The sequence below is a fragment of the Coregonus lavaretus genome, assembly GCF_964263955.1.
Source record: "Coregonus lavaretus genome assembly, chromosome: 3".
NCBI lineage: Eukaryota > Metazoa > Chordata > Actinopteri > Salmoniformes > Salmonidae > Coregonus > Coregonus lavaretus.
In genome coordinates, this window is record NC_139990.1 from 66285249 (window position 1) to 66300228 (window position 14980).

General features: G+C 43.4%; 1 protein-coding gene across 1 annotated transcript in view; it reads left to right on the forward strand.

Moving 5' to 3' along the window:
- The first annotated feature begins 911 nt into the window (after positions 1-911).
- Positions 912-14980, forward strand: part of LOC311117836 (beta-1,4-galactosyltransferase 3-like) — a 31122-nt gene continuing 17053 nt past the window's right edge. Inside the window, exon 1 of the mRNA XM_084157570.1 lies at positions 912-1081. The gene's annotated coding sequence lies outside the window, so the exon portion shown is untranslated. The remainder of the gene's footprint in view (positions 1082-14980) is intronic.

The window sequence follows — 14980 nt, forward strand, 5'->3', positions numbered from 1 at the left end:
CTTTGGACAACCAAATTAAAATGTCTGTGTGATCACTAATAGGCCATAACTATTTATGTGTCTGTAACTGTACAGTTAAAGAGGATCAATCCATCACCTTAAAGTGGCATGTAGTTATTTGTCAGATTATAGAAATATATTTAGTTTAGGTATGTTAGTGATCACGAAAAAGCAATTCATTTTGGTAACCGCTTCACTACCTTTGTTTAACTCCTGCCAGTGGACCAGTAACTTTCCCTACATTGAACAACTACCCAATCCCATAATGTTGAATACTGAAGTATTGAGTGGAAAAATAATTCCTTACCTTTTAAATATGTTTTGTGGTGAAATATGGCAAAAAGTCAGTACTTTGGCTTTGACTGCAATTTGTTTACACTTGATTTCCCAACAGAGATGAGTGATGCACCATTCTAGAACACATCTACTACAATATAATACTTTTATTTTCTCCCAGCTTGGGTGTGCCATTTGGTATAAAATCTATATTTTATTAGAAAGTACAATTACTACATAAAAGCACAACTCTGAACGTGTACGAAAGATACAGTAGTAGGTCTAAGATAAACAAATGTAATTTGTATTACACCATTTCTGTAATTTCACTTTACCATGTCTCCTCGAGTCAAGCATGTCGTGTTTTCCTCGTTCTATGTTAAGTAAACCATAACACAAAAGGGTCGTTATGTCACTGTGTACTCAGTGTCACCCCATTCAATTGTATTGCCAGTGCGTTCATTGAATTATTGTGAAACCAAACCAGCAAGTAGTGGTGAAAATCAGGACACGCATACAACATGAAGAGGTTGGAGGAGGTGCGCTAAACAAATCCTTAGACCGTACCATTCCTTACTACAAGCAACACCAAACAGCTGTGTACATCACTTCCTGTACTAGTTCTACATGTGAAGTGTGGCTGAAGAAGCTGCATTTCAACTTCGAAATGCAACCCCAGAGCAACTCGAATTGTGAAAGTGATGTTTAGCAATACCGTTGCCTGGAATAAATTAGAAAAGGAACAATTGAGCTATCCACGAACAAGAGGAGTGGAATGGTAAACACCATTCCGTGCGTTTAGTTGGTAAGCTGGCCACAGTTTATTTTTTATCTAGCTAATCATGCTAACTAGATAGCCAGCTAACGATACGTTAACAAATCATGCCCGTGTATGAAATAAGTTAGCTAGTCGTTAGCTAGCTAGCGAAGCAGAATGAAATGGAGTTAGTAACGTTAGTTTGCCGTCTTTTACAGCTTATTTATCCGTCACATTTGCTAGCTAGCCAGTAGCTAACGTTGGCTATCTAAAATGTTTAGTATTTATTGTGGCTCCTTTAACAATAACGTTTGTTGTTGAGGCAAGGCTCGAGCCCAGGTAAATTAGCTACACCAGAAATGGTGGAATCTTTGGTTACATCATCATGACTCTGACAAAATCTAAAGTAAGACATTAATTGTCTAATAAAACGGATTAGTTTACTGAACACCATAGTGGCAGTGGATGCATGTCTCTCTCTCTCTGTGTGTGTGTCTGTATGTCTGTCTGTAGGCTACATGATATCTGTTCATGTCTGTGTGAACAAGCAAATAATTAATCTTATTCCAAAGGAATAGCTGGGTGATTTAGCAAATACGTCATTTTTGTGTCTCAGGGTTAGATTTTTAAGAAAATGTTTTTTCCCCCTTTAAGTAAAGACTAAAATAACCTTAAACGTATTTTTTTTTCAGTTTTCAATGTTTTAAAAAATCTTCTACAGCATTTCATGTCTGGATTTCACTGTTTTGCACTGTTTTAGTCCTGTCTCACACCGACTTTTGACATTCTGCTATGTATTGCACTTACAAAGGTCTTTATAATTAGAAAATATTTAAAGCACCTGTTTAAAAAAAGAGTCAAAAAAATGGAAACTATATACATATCTAAGTATTGTCATTGCCACCATGACAAGCAAATTAAATAACGTTTTTTCAAAAGTTTGTGTACTTGGTTACCATGTACAGTACCAGTCAAAAGTTTGGACACACCGACTCATTCCAGGGTTTTTCTTTATTTTTACTGTTTTCTACATTGTAGAATAATAGTGAAGACGTCAAAACTATGAAAAAACACACATGGTATCCTGTAGCAACCAAAAAAGTGTTAAACAAATCAAAACATATTTGGAATTCTTCAAATAACCACCCTTTGCCTTGATGAAAGCTTTGCACACTCTTGGCCCCTTACACATCAGTGTTGTGATGCAAAAATTATAGCAAAATGTGTAGCGCATAGAATTAAAAAGGTATTGTCGGACATTATTCATTCTAATCAGACAGGTTTTTTACATGGACGAAACATTGGCGATAATATAAGGCAAGTACTGGAAACAATAGAACACTATGAAAAATCTGGGAAACCAGGCCTGCTATTCATATCTGACTTTGAAAGGGCTTTTGATAAAGTTAGACTGGAGTTTATATATAAATGCCTGGAGCATTTCAATTTGGGAGAATCTCTTTATAAAATGGGTTACATTTACATTTACATTTTAGTCATTTAGCAGACGCTCTTATCCAGAGCGACTTACAGGAGCAATTAGGGTTAAGTGCCTTGCTCAAGGGCACATTTACGTCATTTAGCAGACGCTCTTATCCAGAGCGACTTACAAATTGGTGCATTCACCAATTTTTTTGGGGGGGGTAGAAGGATTACTTTATCCTTTCCCAGGTATTCCTTAAAGAGGTGGGGTTTCAAATGTCTCCGGAAGGTGGTGAGTGACTCCGCTGTCCTGGCGTCGTGAGGGAGCTTGTTCCACCATTGGGGTGCCAGAGCAGCGAACAGTTTTGACTGGGCTGAGCGGGAACTATGCTTCCGCAGAGGAAGGGGAGCCAGCAGGCCAGAGGTGGATGAACGCAATGCCCTCGTTTGGGTGTAGGGACTGATCAGAGGCTGAAGGTACGGAGGTGCCGTTCCCCTCACTGCTCCATAGGCAAGCACCATGGTCTTGTAACGGATGCAAGCTTCAACTGGAAGCCAGTGGAGTGTGCGGAGGAGGGGGGTGACGTGACAGAACTTGGGAAGGTTGAACACCAGACGGGCTGCGGCATTCTGGATGAGTTGTAGGGGTTTAATGGCACAGGCAGGGAGGCCAGCCAACAGCGAGTTGCAGTAATCCAGACGGGAGATGACAAGTGCCTGGATTAGGACCTGTGCCGCTTCCTGTGTAAGGCAGGGTCGTACTCTCCGAATGTTGTAGAGCATGAACCTGCAGGATCGGGTCACCGCCTTGATGTTAGCGGAGAACGACAGGGTGTTGTCCAGGGTCACGCCAAGGCTCTTCGCACTCTGGGAGGAGGACACAACGGAGTTGTCAACCGTGATGGCGAGATCATGGAAAGGGCAGTCCTTCCCCGGGAGGAAGAGCAGCTCCGTCTTGCCAGGGTTCAGCTTGAGGTGGTGATCCGTCATCCATACTGATATGTCTGCCAGACATGCAGAGATGCGATTCGCCACCTGGTTATCAGAAGGGGGAAAGGAGAAGATTAGTTGTGTATCGTCAGCGTAGCAATGATAGGCGAGGCCATGTGAGGATATGACAGAGCCAAGTGACTTGGTGTATAGGGAGAATAGGAGAGGGCCTAGAACTGAGCCCTGGGGGACACCAGTGGTGAGAGCACGTGGTGCGGAGACAGCTTCTCGCCACGCCACTTGGTAGGAGCGACCGGTCAGGTAGGACGCAATCCAGGAGTGAGCCGCGCCGGAGATGCCCAGCTCGGAGAGGGTGGAGAGGAGGATCTGATGGTTCACAGTATCAAAGGCAGCAGACAGGTCTAGAAGGACAAGAGCAGAGGAGAGAGAGTTAGCTTTAGCAGTGCGGAGAGCCTCCGTGACACAGAGAAGAGCAGTCTCAGTTGAATGACCAGTCCTGAAACCTGACTGGTTTGGATCAAGAAGGTCATTCTGAGAGAGATAGCAAGAGAGTTGGCTAAAGACGGCACGCTCAATAGTTTTGGAAAGAAAAGAAAGAAGGGATACTGGTCTGTAGTTGTTGACATCAGTGGGATCGAGTGTTGGTTTTTTGAGAAGGGGTGCAACTCTCGCTCTCTTGAAGACGGAAGGGACATGGCCAGCGGTCAAGGATGAGTTGATCAGCGAGGTGAGGTAGGGGAGAAGGTCACCGGAGATGGTCTGGAGAAGAGAGGAGGGGATGGGGTCAAGTGGGCAGGTTGTTGGGCGGCCTGCAGTCACAAGTCGCAGGATTTTATCTGGAGAGGGAGGGGAGAAAGAAGTCAAAGCATAGGGTAGGGCAGTGTGAGTAAGACCAGCAGTGTCATTAGACTTAACAAACGAGGATCGGATGTCGTCAACCTTCTTTTCAAAGTGGTTGACGAAGTCATCCACAGAGAGAGAGGAGGGGGAGAGGAGGGAGGGAGGGGGGGGGGGGGGATTCAGCAGGGAGGAAAATGTGGCAAAGAGCTTCCTAGGGTTAGAGTCAGATGCTTGGAATTTAGAGTGGTAGAAAGTGGCCTTAGCAGCAGAAACAGATGAAGAAAATGTAGAGAGGAGGGAGTGAAAAGATGCCAGGTCGGCAGGGAGTTTAGTTTTCTTCCATTTCCGCTCCGCTGCCCGGAGCTCTGTTCTGTGAGCTCGCAATGAGTCATCAAGCCACGGAGCTGGAGGGGAGGACCGAGCCGGCCGGGAGGATAGGGGACATAGAGAGTCAAAGGATGCAGAAAGGGAGGAGAGGAGGGTTGAGGAGGCAGAATCAGGAGATTGGAGGGAGAAGGATTGAGCAGAGGGAAGAGATGATAGGATGGAAGAGGAGAGAGTAGTGGGAGAGAGAGAGCGAAGGTTGCGGTGGCGCATTACCATCTGTGTAGGGGCAGAGTGAGTAGTGTTGGAGGAGAGCGAGAGAGAAAAGGAAACAAAGTAGTGGTCGGAGACATGGAGGGGAGTTGCAGTGAGATTAGTAGAAGAGCAGCATCTAGTAAAGATGAGGTCAAGCGTATTGCCTGCCTTGTGAGTAGGGGGGGACGGTGAGAGGGTGAGGTCAAAAGAGGAGAGGAGTGGAAAGAAGGAGGCAGAGAGAAATGAGTCAAATGTGGACGTAGGGAGGTTGAAATCCCCCAAAACTGTGAGGGGTGAGCCATCCTCAGGAAAGGAACTTATCAAGGCGTCAAGCTCATTGATGAACTCTCCAAGGGAACCTGGAGGGCGATAGATGACAAGGATATTAAGCTTAAATGGGCTAGTGACTGTGACAGCATGGAATTCAAATGAGGAGATAGACAGATGGGTTAGGGGAAAAATTGAGAATGTCCACTTGGGAGAGATGAGGATTCCTGTGCCACCACCCCTCTGACCAGATGCTCTCGGGGTATGCGAGAACACATGGTCAGACGAGGAGAGAGCAGTAGGAGTAGCAGTGTTTTCAGTGGTAATCCATGTTTCCGTCAGCGCCAGGAAGTCGAGGGACTGGAGGTTAGCATAGGCTGGGATGAAGTCAGCTTTGTTGGCAGCAGAACGGCAGTTCCAGAGGCTGCCTGAGACCTGGAACTCCAGGTGTGGGGTGCGTGCAGGGACCACCAGGTTAGAGAGGCAGCAGCCACGCGGTGTGAGGCGTTTGTGTAGCCTGTGCGGAGAGGAGAGAACAGGGATAGGCAGAGACATAGTTGACAGGCTGTAGCAAATGGCTACAATAATGCAGAGGAGATCGGAATGAAATGAACTAAACATCTGGCAAAGGAGAGAGTAGGGCCTCCCTCACCAAAACTTCCACCTCAGAAACTATAATTGTTTCACTGAACCACCCGAACAAACTCTCCCAACTTCCACTTTTAGAAATTAGAATTGTTGTGAACTACAGCGGTTCAATGTTTCAAGGAATAGACTCAACTTACTTTATTCAGCTAGCTAACTATGACACCATAGCTAACTAGCATGCTAGCATCCAATAACACACAGTTTAGCACCAATACTTGTTTACAACAAGCTACCAATAGTGTGTTAACACACTAAACAGATGATTCGTTTCCGTGTCTAGTTCCTTTCATAACGCAGCAATAATTAAACGTTGGCTAGCTAGCACAAATATATTGTATTTAGCTGCTACAGTACAGTTAGCTGGTCGTGTTGGCTAGCTAGCAGTGGCTACTGTGTTGACTTTGTTTGAAAAACGGCTAGCTAGCTAGCTTCGTGCTACACCCGGCACCGCCGAAAACAATGCTAACCTACAATAACTACCCACAACAGCCCACGATGCCTAACTATGACACCATAGCTAACTAGCATGCTAGCATCCAATAACACACAGTTTAGCACCAATACTTGGTTACAACAAACTACCAATAGTGTGTTAACACGCTAAACAGATAATTCGTGTCCGTGTCTAGTTCCTTTCATAATGCAGCAATAATTAAACGTTGGCTAGCTAGCACAAGTATATTGTATTTAGCTGCTACAGTACAGTTAGCTGGTCGTGTTGGCTAGCTAGCAATGGCTACTGTGTTGACTTTGTTTGAAAAACGGCTAGCTAGCTAGCTTCGTGCTACACCCGGCACCGCCGAAAACAATGCTAACCTACAATAACTACCCACAACAGCCCACGATGCCTAACTATGACGCCATAGCTAACTAGCATGCTAGCATCCAATAACACACGGTTAAAATCATGTATAGTAACCCTAGGTGTAAAATAGTCAATAATGTCTATTTCTCAGAAAGTTTTAAACTGTCAAGAGGAGTAAAACAAGGTTGTCCACTATCGGCATATCTATTTATTATGGCCATCGAAATGTTAGCTATTAAAATCAGATTCAACAATAATATCAAGGGCTTAAAAACAAAGGTGTCATTGTACGCTGATGATTCATGTTTTCTTTTAAATCCACAAATTGAATCCCTCCACAGACTCATAGAGGATCTAGATACATTTTCTAACCTCTCTGAATTACAACCAAATTATGATAAATGTACTATTACGTATTGGATCAGTAAATAATACTACTTTTACAATACCGTGTAGTTTACCAATAAAATGGTCTGATGGTGATGTGTGTGTATATACTCGGTATACATATCCCAAAATAAATAAATGATCTTACTCCAATACATTTTAATAGAAAGTTAGCAAAAATAGATAAGATCTTACTACCATGGAAAGGTAAATACCTGTCTATTTGTGGAAAAATCACCCTGATTAACTCTTTAGTATTATCCCAGTTTACCTATTTGTTTGTGGTCTTGCCTACGCCTAGCGAACAGTTTTTTTTTTTTTTTTATGATATGAGGAAAACATTTTCCATTTTATATGGAATGGCTAGCCAGACAAAATTAAACGGGACTATTTATATAATGAATATTAATTTGGAGGACATAAATGATTAAATATTAAAGCATTAGACCTATCACTAAAAGCTTCAGTCATACAAAAGTTATACTTAAATCCAAACTGGTTGTCTAGCAAATTAGTAAGATTGTCTCACCCCATGTTCAAGAATGGCCTTTTTCGCTTTATTCAGATTACAACCTCTCACTTTCAGTTATTTGAAAAGGAAACCATCTCCCAAATATCACTATTTCTAAAACAAGCCATAGAAAGTTGGTTGCAATTTCAATTTAATCCTCCAGAAACGACAGAACAAATAATGCAACAAATATTGTGGTTAAACTCAAATATACTAATTTTTTTTATTTTTTTATTTTTTGAATAATAAAAAAAAAGGTATAATCTTCGTAAATGATATCATAGGTAGGACTGGTGGAGTTATGTTGCACATGCAGCTAACAAAAACATATAGAAATGTCTGCTCTACCCAAAATTACAACCAAATAATTGCAGCATTACCGCAAAAATTGAAGAGTAAAGTGGCAGGGGGAAAAGTAAGGAACTTGTCTGTCGGCCCTGCATTAAAGACCATAATTGGGTAAAGAAAATTGGGATAAATAAAAAAGCATACCTGTTTCATTTAAGGACCAAAGGATTGACAGCCGTCCCATATAGATTGCAAAATAGTTGGGAAGAGATTTTTGACGTACCGATTCCATAGCACACGGTTTATGAACTGATACGCAAAACGACGCCTGATTCAAAACTTAGAATTTTTAAATTAAAATTATTATACAACATTTTTGCAACCAGTAGAATGTTATTTATATGGGGGATACAATCTTCCCAGCCCTGCAGATTCTGCTGCGAAGAGACAGAATCATTAGATTATTTGTTTTGGTACTGTCCATTTGTAACTTGTTTTTGGTCACAGGTCCAGGAATGGCTGAAGGTTTGCAATATTTACCTGGAGCTAACCCTGCAGATAGCACTACTGGGTGATCTGAAAAGTCAGTCAATCGATCAATAATATAATAATACTTTTAGCAAAAATGTTTATTTTCAATTTACAATCTGTAGAAACAATGAGAATGGAAGGGTTCAGAACTTTTGTGAGACATCACAGTACAGTTGAAAAATATATGGCAAATAGAAATCCAATATGGATGGTGTTAAGAGGTAGATGGGAGAGGTTGAATGGAATTGAAGGTTGGGACTAAAAACTAATAACAACAAGACTAATGTAAAACATACTGTGTCCATAATAAGTACAGTGGGGAGAACAAGTATTTGATACACTGCCGATTTTGCAGGTTTTCCTACTTACAAAGCATGTAGAGGTCTGTAATTTTTATCATAGGTACACTTCAACTGTGAGAGACGGAATCTAAAACAAAAATCCAGAAAATCACATTGTATGATTTTTAAGTAATTAATTTGCATTTTATTGCATGACATAAGTATTTGATCACCTACCAACCAGTAAGAATTCCGGCTCTCACAGACCTGTTAGTTTTTCTTTAAGAAGCCCTCCTGTTCTCCACTCATTACCTGTATTAACTGCACCTGTTTGAACTCGTTACCTGTATAAAAGACACCTGTCCACACACTCAATCAAACAGACTCCAACCTCTCCACAATAGCCAAGACCAGAGAGCTGTGTAAGGACATCAGGGATAAAATTGTAGACCTGCACAAGGCTGGGATGGGTTACAGGATAATAGGCAAGCAGCTTGGTGAGAAGGCAACAACTGTTGGTGCAATTATTAGAAAATAGAAGAAGTTCAAGATGATGGTCAATCACCCTCGGTCTGGGGCTCCATGCAAGATCTCACCTCGTGGGGCATCAATGATCATGAGGAAGGTGAGGGATCAGCCCAGAACGACATGGCAGGACCTGGTCAATGACCTAAAGAGAGCTGGGACCACAGTCTCAAAGAAAACCATTAGTAACACACTACGGCGTCATGGATTAAAATCCTGCAGCGCACGCAAGGTCCCCCTGCTCAAGCCAGTGCATGTCCAGGCCCGTCTGAAGTTTGCCAATGACCATCTGGATGATCCAGAGGAGGAATGGGAGAAGGTCTTGTGGTCTGATGAGACAAAAATAGAGCTTTTTGGTCTAAACTCCACTCGCCGTGTTTGGAGGAAGAAGAAGGATGAGTACAACCCCAAGAACACCATCCCAACCGTGAAGCATGGAGGTGGAAACATCATTCTTTGGGGATGCTTTTCTGCAAAGGGGACAGGACGACTGCACCGTATTGAGGGGAGGATGGATGGGCCCATGTATCGCGAGATCTTGGCCAACAACCTCCTTCCCTCAGTAAGAGCATTGAAGATGGGTCGTGGCTGGGTCTTCCAGCATGACAACGACCCGAAACACACAGCCAGGGCAACTAAGGAGTGGCTCCGTAAGAAGCATCTCAAGGTCCTGGAGTGGCCTAGCCAGTCTCCAGACCTGAACCCAATTGAAAATCTTTGGAGGGAGCTGAAAGTCCGTATTGCCCAGCGACAGCCCCGAAACCTGAAGGATCTGGAGAAGGTCTGTATGGAGGAGTGGGCCAAAATCCCTGCTGCAGTGTGTGCAAACCTGGTCAAGACCTACAGGAAACGTATGATTTCTGTAATTGCAAACAAAGGTTTCTGTACCAAATATTAAGTTCTGCTTTTCTGATGTATCAAATACTTATGTCATGCAATAAAATGCAAATTAATTACTTAAAAATCATACAATGTGATTTTCTGGATTTTTGTTTTAGATTCCGTCTCTCACAGTTGAGGTGTACCTATGATAAAACTTACAGACCTCTACATGCTTTGTAAGTAGGAAAACCTGCAAAATCAGCAGTGTATCAAATACTTGTTCTCCCCACTGGATGTATATATGTATATGTGTGTCTGTGTATATGTTTGTATGTATATAGTGTGTGTGTGTGTGTGTGTATATGCGAAAAAATTATATGGGGGATTGGAAGTGATGCAGATAGTTACATTGATATTGAGTTACAATCTATCTGCAGTATTAAAGCTGATCTACCCCCTTAAAAAATAAAATAATTTAATGGTAGTTTTCATCAGTTTTATATGAAATTTCATTTCCACCACACTGTCATTACCACAACGCTAAGTTATTACCATCACGGTACATATTTTTGAGGCAAAGGTGTATTATATTACAATTGATATTGATAATTTTCTCCATATGTGAACCTTAAATGCTTGTTCTTAAGATAATTCCAAAAATAATGTAAAATATTAAAATGTTGATGTGGTAAATACATGTTTCTAAGTATCATCAAGGCATATACAGTGAGGGAAAAAAGTATTTGATCCCCTGCTGATTTTGTACGTTTGCCCACTGACAAAGACATGATCAGTCTATAATTTTAATGGTCGGTTTATATGAACAGTGAGAGACAGAATAACAACAAAAAAATCCAGAAAAACGCATGTCAAAAATGTTATAAATTGATTTTCATTTTAATGAGCAAAATATGTATTTGACCCCTTTGCAAAACTTGACTTAGTACTTGGTGGCAAAACCCTTGTTGGCAATCACAGAGGTCAGATGTTTCTTGTAGTTGGCCACCAGGTTTGCACACATCTCAGGAGGGATTTTGTTCCACTCTTTGCAGATCTTCTCCAAGTCATTAAGGTTTCGAGGCTGACGTTTGGCAACTCGAACCTTCAGCTCCCTCCACAGATTTTCTATGGGATTAAGGTCTGGAGACTGGCTAGACAACTCCAGGACCTTAATGTGCTTCTTCTTGAGCCACTCCTTTGTTGCCTTGGCCGTGTGTTTTGGGTCATTGTCATGCTGGAATACCCATCCACGACCCATTTTCAATGCCCTGGCTGAGGGAAGGAGGTTCTCACCCAAGATTTGACGGTACATGGCCCCGTCCATCGTCCCTTTGATGCGGTGAAGTTGTCCTGTCCCCTTAGCAGAAAAACACCCCCAAAGCATAATGTTTCCACCTCCATGTTTGACGGTGGGGATGGTGTTCTTGGGGTCGAAGGCAGCATTCCTCCTCCTCCAAACACTGCGAGTTGAGTTGATGCCAAAGAGCTCGATTTTGGTCTCATCTGACCACAACACTTTCACCCAGTTCTCCTCTGAATCATTCAGATGTTCATTGGCAAACTTCAGACAGCCCTGTATATGTGCTTTCTTGAGCAGGGGGACCATGCGGGCGCTGCAGGATTTCAGTCCTTCACGGCATAGTGTGTTACCGATTTATTTTCTTGTTGACTATGGTCCCAGCTGCCTTGAGATCATTGACAAGATCCTCCCGTGTAGTTCTGGGCTGATTCCTCACCGTTCTCATGATCATTTCAACTCCACGAGGTGAGATCTTGCATGGAGCCCCAGGCCGAGGGAGATTGACAGTTCTATTGTGGTTCTTCCATTTGCGAATAATCGCACCAACTGGTGCTTCTCACCAAGCTGCTTGGCGATGGTCTTGTAGCCCATTCCTGCCTTGTGTAGGTCTACAATCTTGTCCCTGACATCCTTGGAGAGCTTTTTGGTCTTGGCCATTGTGGAGAGTTTGGAATCTGATTGATTGATGTCTTCTGTGGACAGATGTCTTTTATACAGGTAACAAGCTGAGGTATTTGGGGAAACCGATAAAAATCTGAATTCTTAAATAGTATGGTCTCAGCCACTATTACGATCTTGTTTCCAGACAGTGAAGAAAATATTCAGATATAAAAAGCAGTTTCAAGAGGTTTAATTTTCAAAAACATTTAACGTCCAAAAAACCCCTATTTGCAAAATCAACCAGCTGTGATGGAAAACTTGTATACTCAAGGTTTAGGAGTATCCTGTGTACAGTTCCTGAACCAGCCCCTTTGCAAACAGGATTAGGAGGAAGTGAATATAATGCACCAGCCCCTTTTGCAAACAGTGGTTTGTGCAATCAAGTTCAGGAAGTGGTCTGTCTTGTGTTTTCTATATTTGCCCAGCCAAGGTTGTTCACCATCTTTTACATTTACATTTACGTCATTTAGCAGACGCTCTTATCCAGAGCGACTTACAAATAGAAGTATTCACCTTTTTTTTTTGTGGGGGGGGGTAGAAGGAACTGATCAGAGCCTGAAGGTACGGAGGTCCCGTTCCCCTCACAGCTCCGTAGGCAAGCACCATGGTCTTGTAGCAGATGCGAGCTTCAACTGGAAGCCAGTGGAGTGTGCGGAGGAGTGGGGTGACGTGAGAGAACTTGGGAAGGTTGAACACCAGACGGGCTGCGGCATTCTGGATGAGTTGTAGGGGTTTAATGGCACAGGCAGGGAGCCCAGCCAACAGCGAGTTGCAGTAATCCAGACGGGAGATGACAAGTGCCTGGATTAGGACCTGTGCCGCTTCCTGTGTAAGGCAGGGTCGTACTCTCCGAATGTTGTAGAGCATGAACCTACAGGATCGGGTCACCGCCTTGATGTTAGCGGAGAACGACAGGGTGTTGTCCAGGGTCACACCAAGGCTCTTCGCACTCTGGGAGGAGGACACAACGGAGTTGTCAACCGTGATGGCGAGATCATGGAACGGGCAGTCCTTCCCCGGGAGGAAGAGCAGCTCCGTCTTGCCGAGGTTCAGCTTGAGGTGGTGATCCGTCATCCATACTGATATGTCTGCCAGACATGCAGAGATGCGATTCGCCACCTGGTTATCAGAAGGGGGAAAGGAGAAGATTAGTTGTGTATCGTCAGCGTAGCAATGATAGGAGAGGCCATGTGAGGATATGACAGAGCCAAGTGACTTGGTGTATAGCGAGAATAGGAGAGGGCCTAGAACTGAGCCCTGGGGGACACCAGTGGTGAGAGCACGTGGTGCGGAGACAGCTTCTCGCCACGCCACTTGGTAGGAGCGACCGGTCAGGTAGGACGCAATCCAAGAGTGAGCCGCGCCGGAGATGCCCAGCTCGGAGAGGGTGGAGAGGAGGATCTGATGGTTCACAGTATCTTTTGAAGGTGTACACCTGTTCTGTAATCAGTTTGCTATGGAAAGCATCATTTGAGCTGGGCAAACCTTCCTCCTACTCTCCTTTCTGTTTAAATAGTTACCAGAGTGAGAAAAATAGCCACAAAAGACCCGTCACAGGAGCTGTCAGGTTGACTGAGTAGATACTGATTCTAACGTTAGACCAGCGGAGGGGACTGTACTGCAGGACTCCACGGTGTTCATAGGATAAGAACAGCCAGATCCTATCTTCTATCACAGTGTTTCCCAAACTTGGTCCTGGGCCCCCTTTTGGGTGCACGTTTTGGTTTATGCCCTAGCGCTACACAGCTGATTCAAATAACCAACTCATCACGCATTGATTATTTAAATCAGCCGTGTAGTGCTAGGGCAAAAACCAAAACGCGCACCCGGGAGCGGGCCCAGGACCGAGTTTGTAAAACCCTGTTCTGGTGCGTTCAGTTCGCTTGAACGTTTGCTACGTTGCGTAACTGTTTGTACTGAACGACACGTTTCCCCAGAACGTTCTTGAACAGACTTTGAGGTACGTTTGGTGGGTGTGGCTTGAAGCATTGACTGACGTATTTAAAGGGCAGCGGTCATGCTGACAGCGTTCCCGAACCCACAACCCAACCCCTCCCTGTTTTTCAACTGGTCGTTCAGGACAGCACCATTTACAATCAATTGAACGTTCCAGAACGTAAAAACGTACTGAACTCAATCCTGGTCTGTACAGATATACATGCAATGTGATACTTAGAGGTGTGTCTCTCCATTTGTGGAAGAGACTGTGATGACATGCTTCACCTATTTGGGCTTTGATGCATACAGTTTGATGCTAAACATGCAAAAACAGGATTTTAACAACATACTTACAACAGTTAGCAAAGTACTGTTACACAAGCAGCCAACCAGTGCTGTGTGAACATTCATTTGCTACCCTTCAACAGGTATTGGACATTTAAAGGGATACTTCAGGATTCTGGCAATGAAGCACTTTATCTACTTCCCCAGAGTCAGATGAACTCATGGATACCATTTTTATGTCTCTGCATCCAGTATGAAGGAAGTTGGAGGTAGTTTTGCGAGCCAATGTTAACTAGCGTTAACGCAATGACAAAGTCTATGGTATCTACTAGTATACTAACAGTTACCATAGACTTCCAGTCATTGCGCTAACGCTAGTTAGCAATTGTGCTTTCCAACTGCACTAAGAGACATAGAAATGGGATCCACAAGTTCATCTGACTCTGGGGAAGTAGATAAAGGGCTTCATTGCCAAAATCCTGAAGTATCCCTTTAAGGTCTGAAGTGCACTTGCCCATCAGCCAAGTAAGGAGTAGGCTATTGGTTGCCTGTCAGATATGATCACTTACACGCAGAAATGCGATAAATTCTGTATTTTATGTGACTATAGTGTGTGGTTGTTTTCAGTATAAACAGTCACCTGCCCAATGGAACAACCCGACTGCTCAGTTCACTTGCCCCAGGTGATAAGGCAACCCGTTATGTCAATCCCTGTTGATACTTGTGGCTGTTTTCATTAGTGTTAGCCTTCCTATTTGTCGACTCCATTGCTGACCCTACTCCCTTTCTGTCCAATCAGGGCAAGACATTACAACATTTCCCCCAACACAATCTAACAATGATGTTGACCCTGTCCCAGGCTGCCATCTCTTTGTTTTCTGCCCAGTACTCTGGAATGATAGTAGTG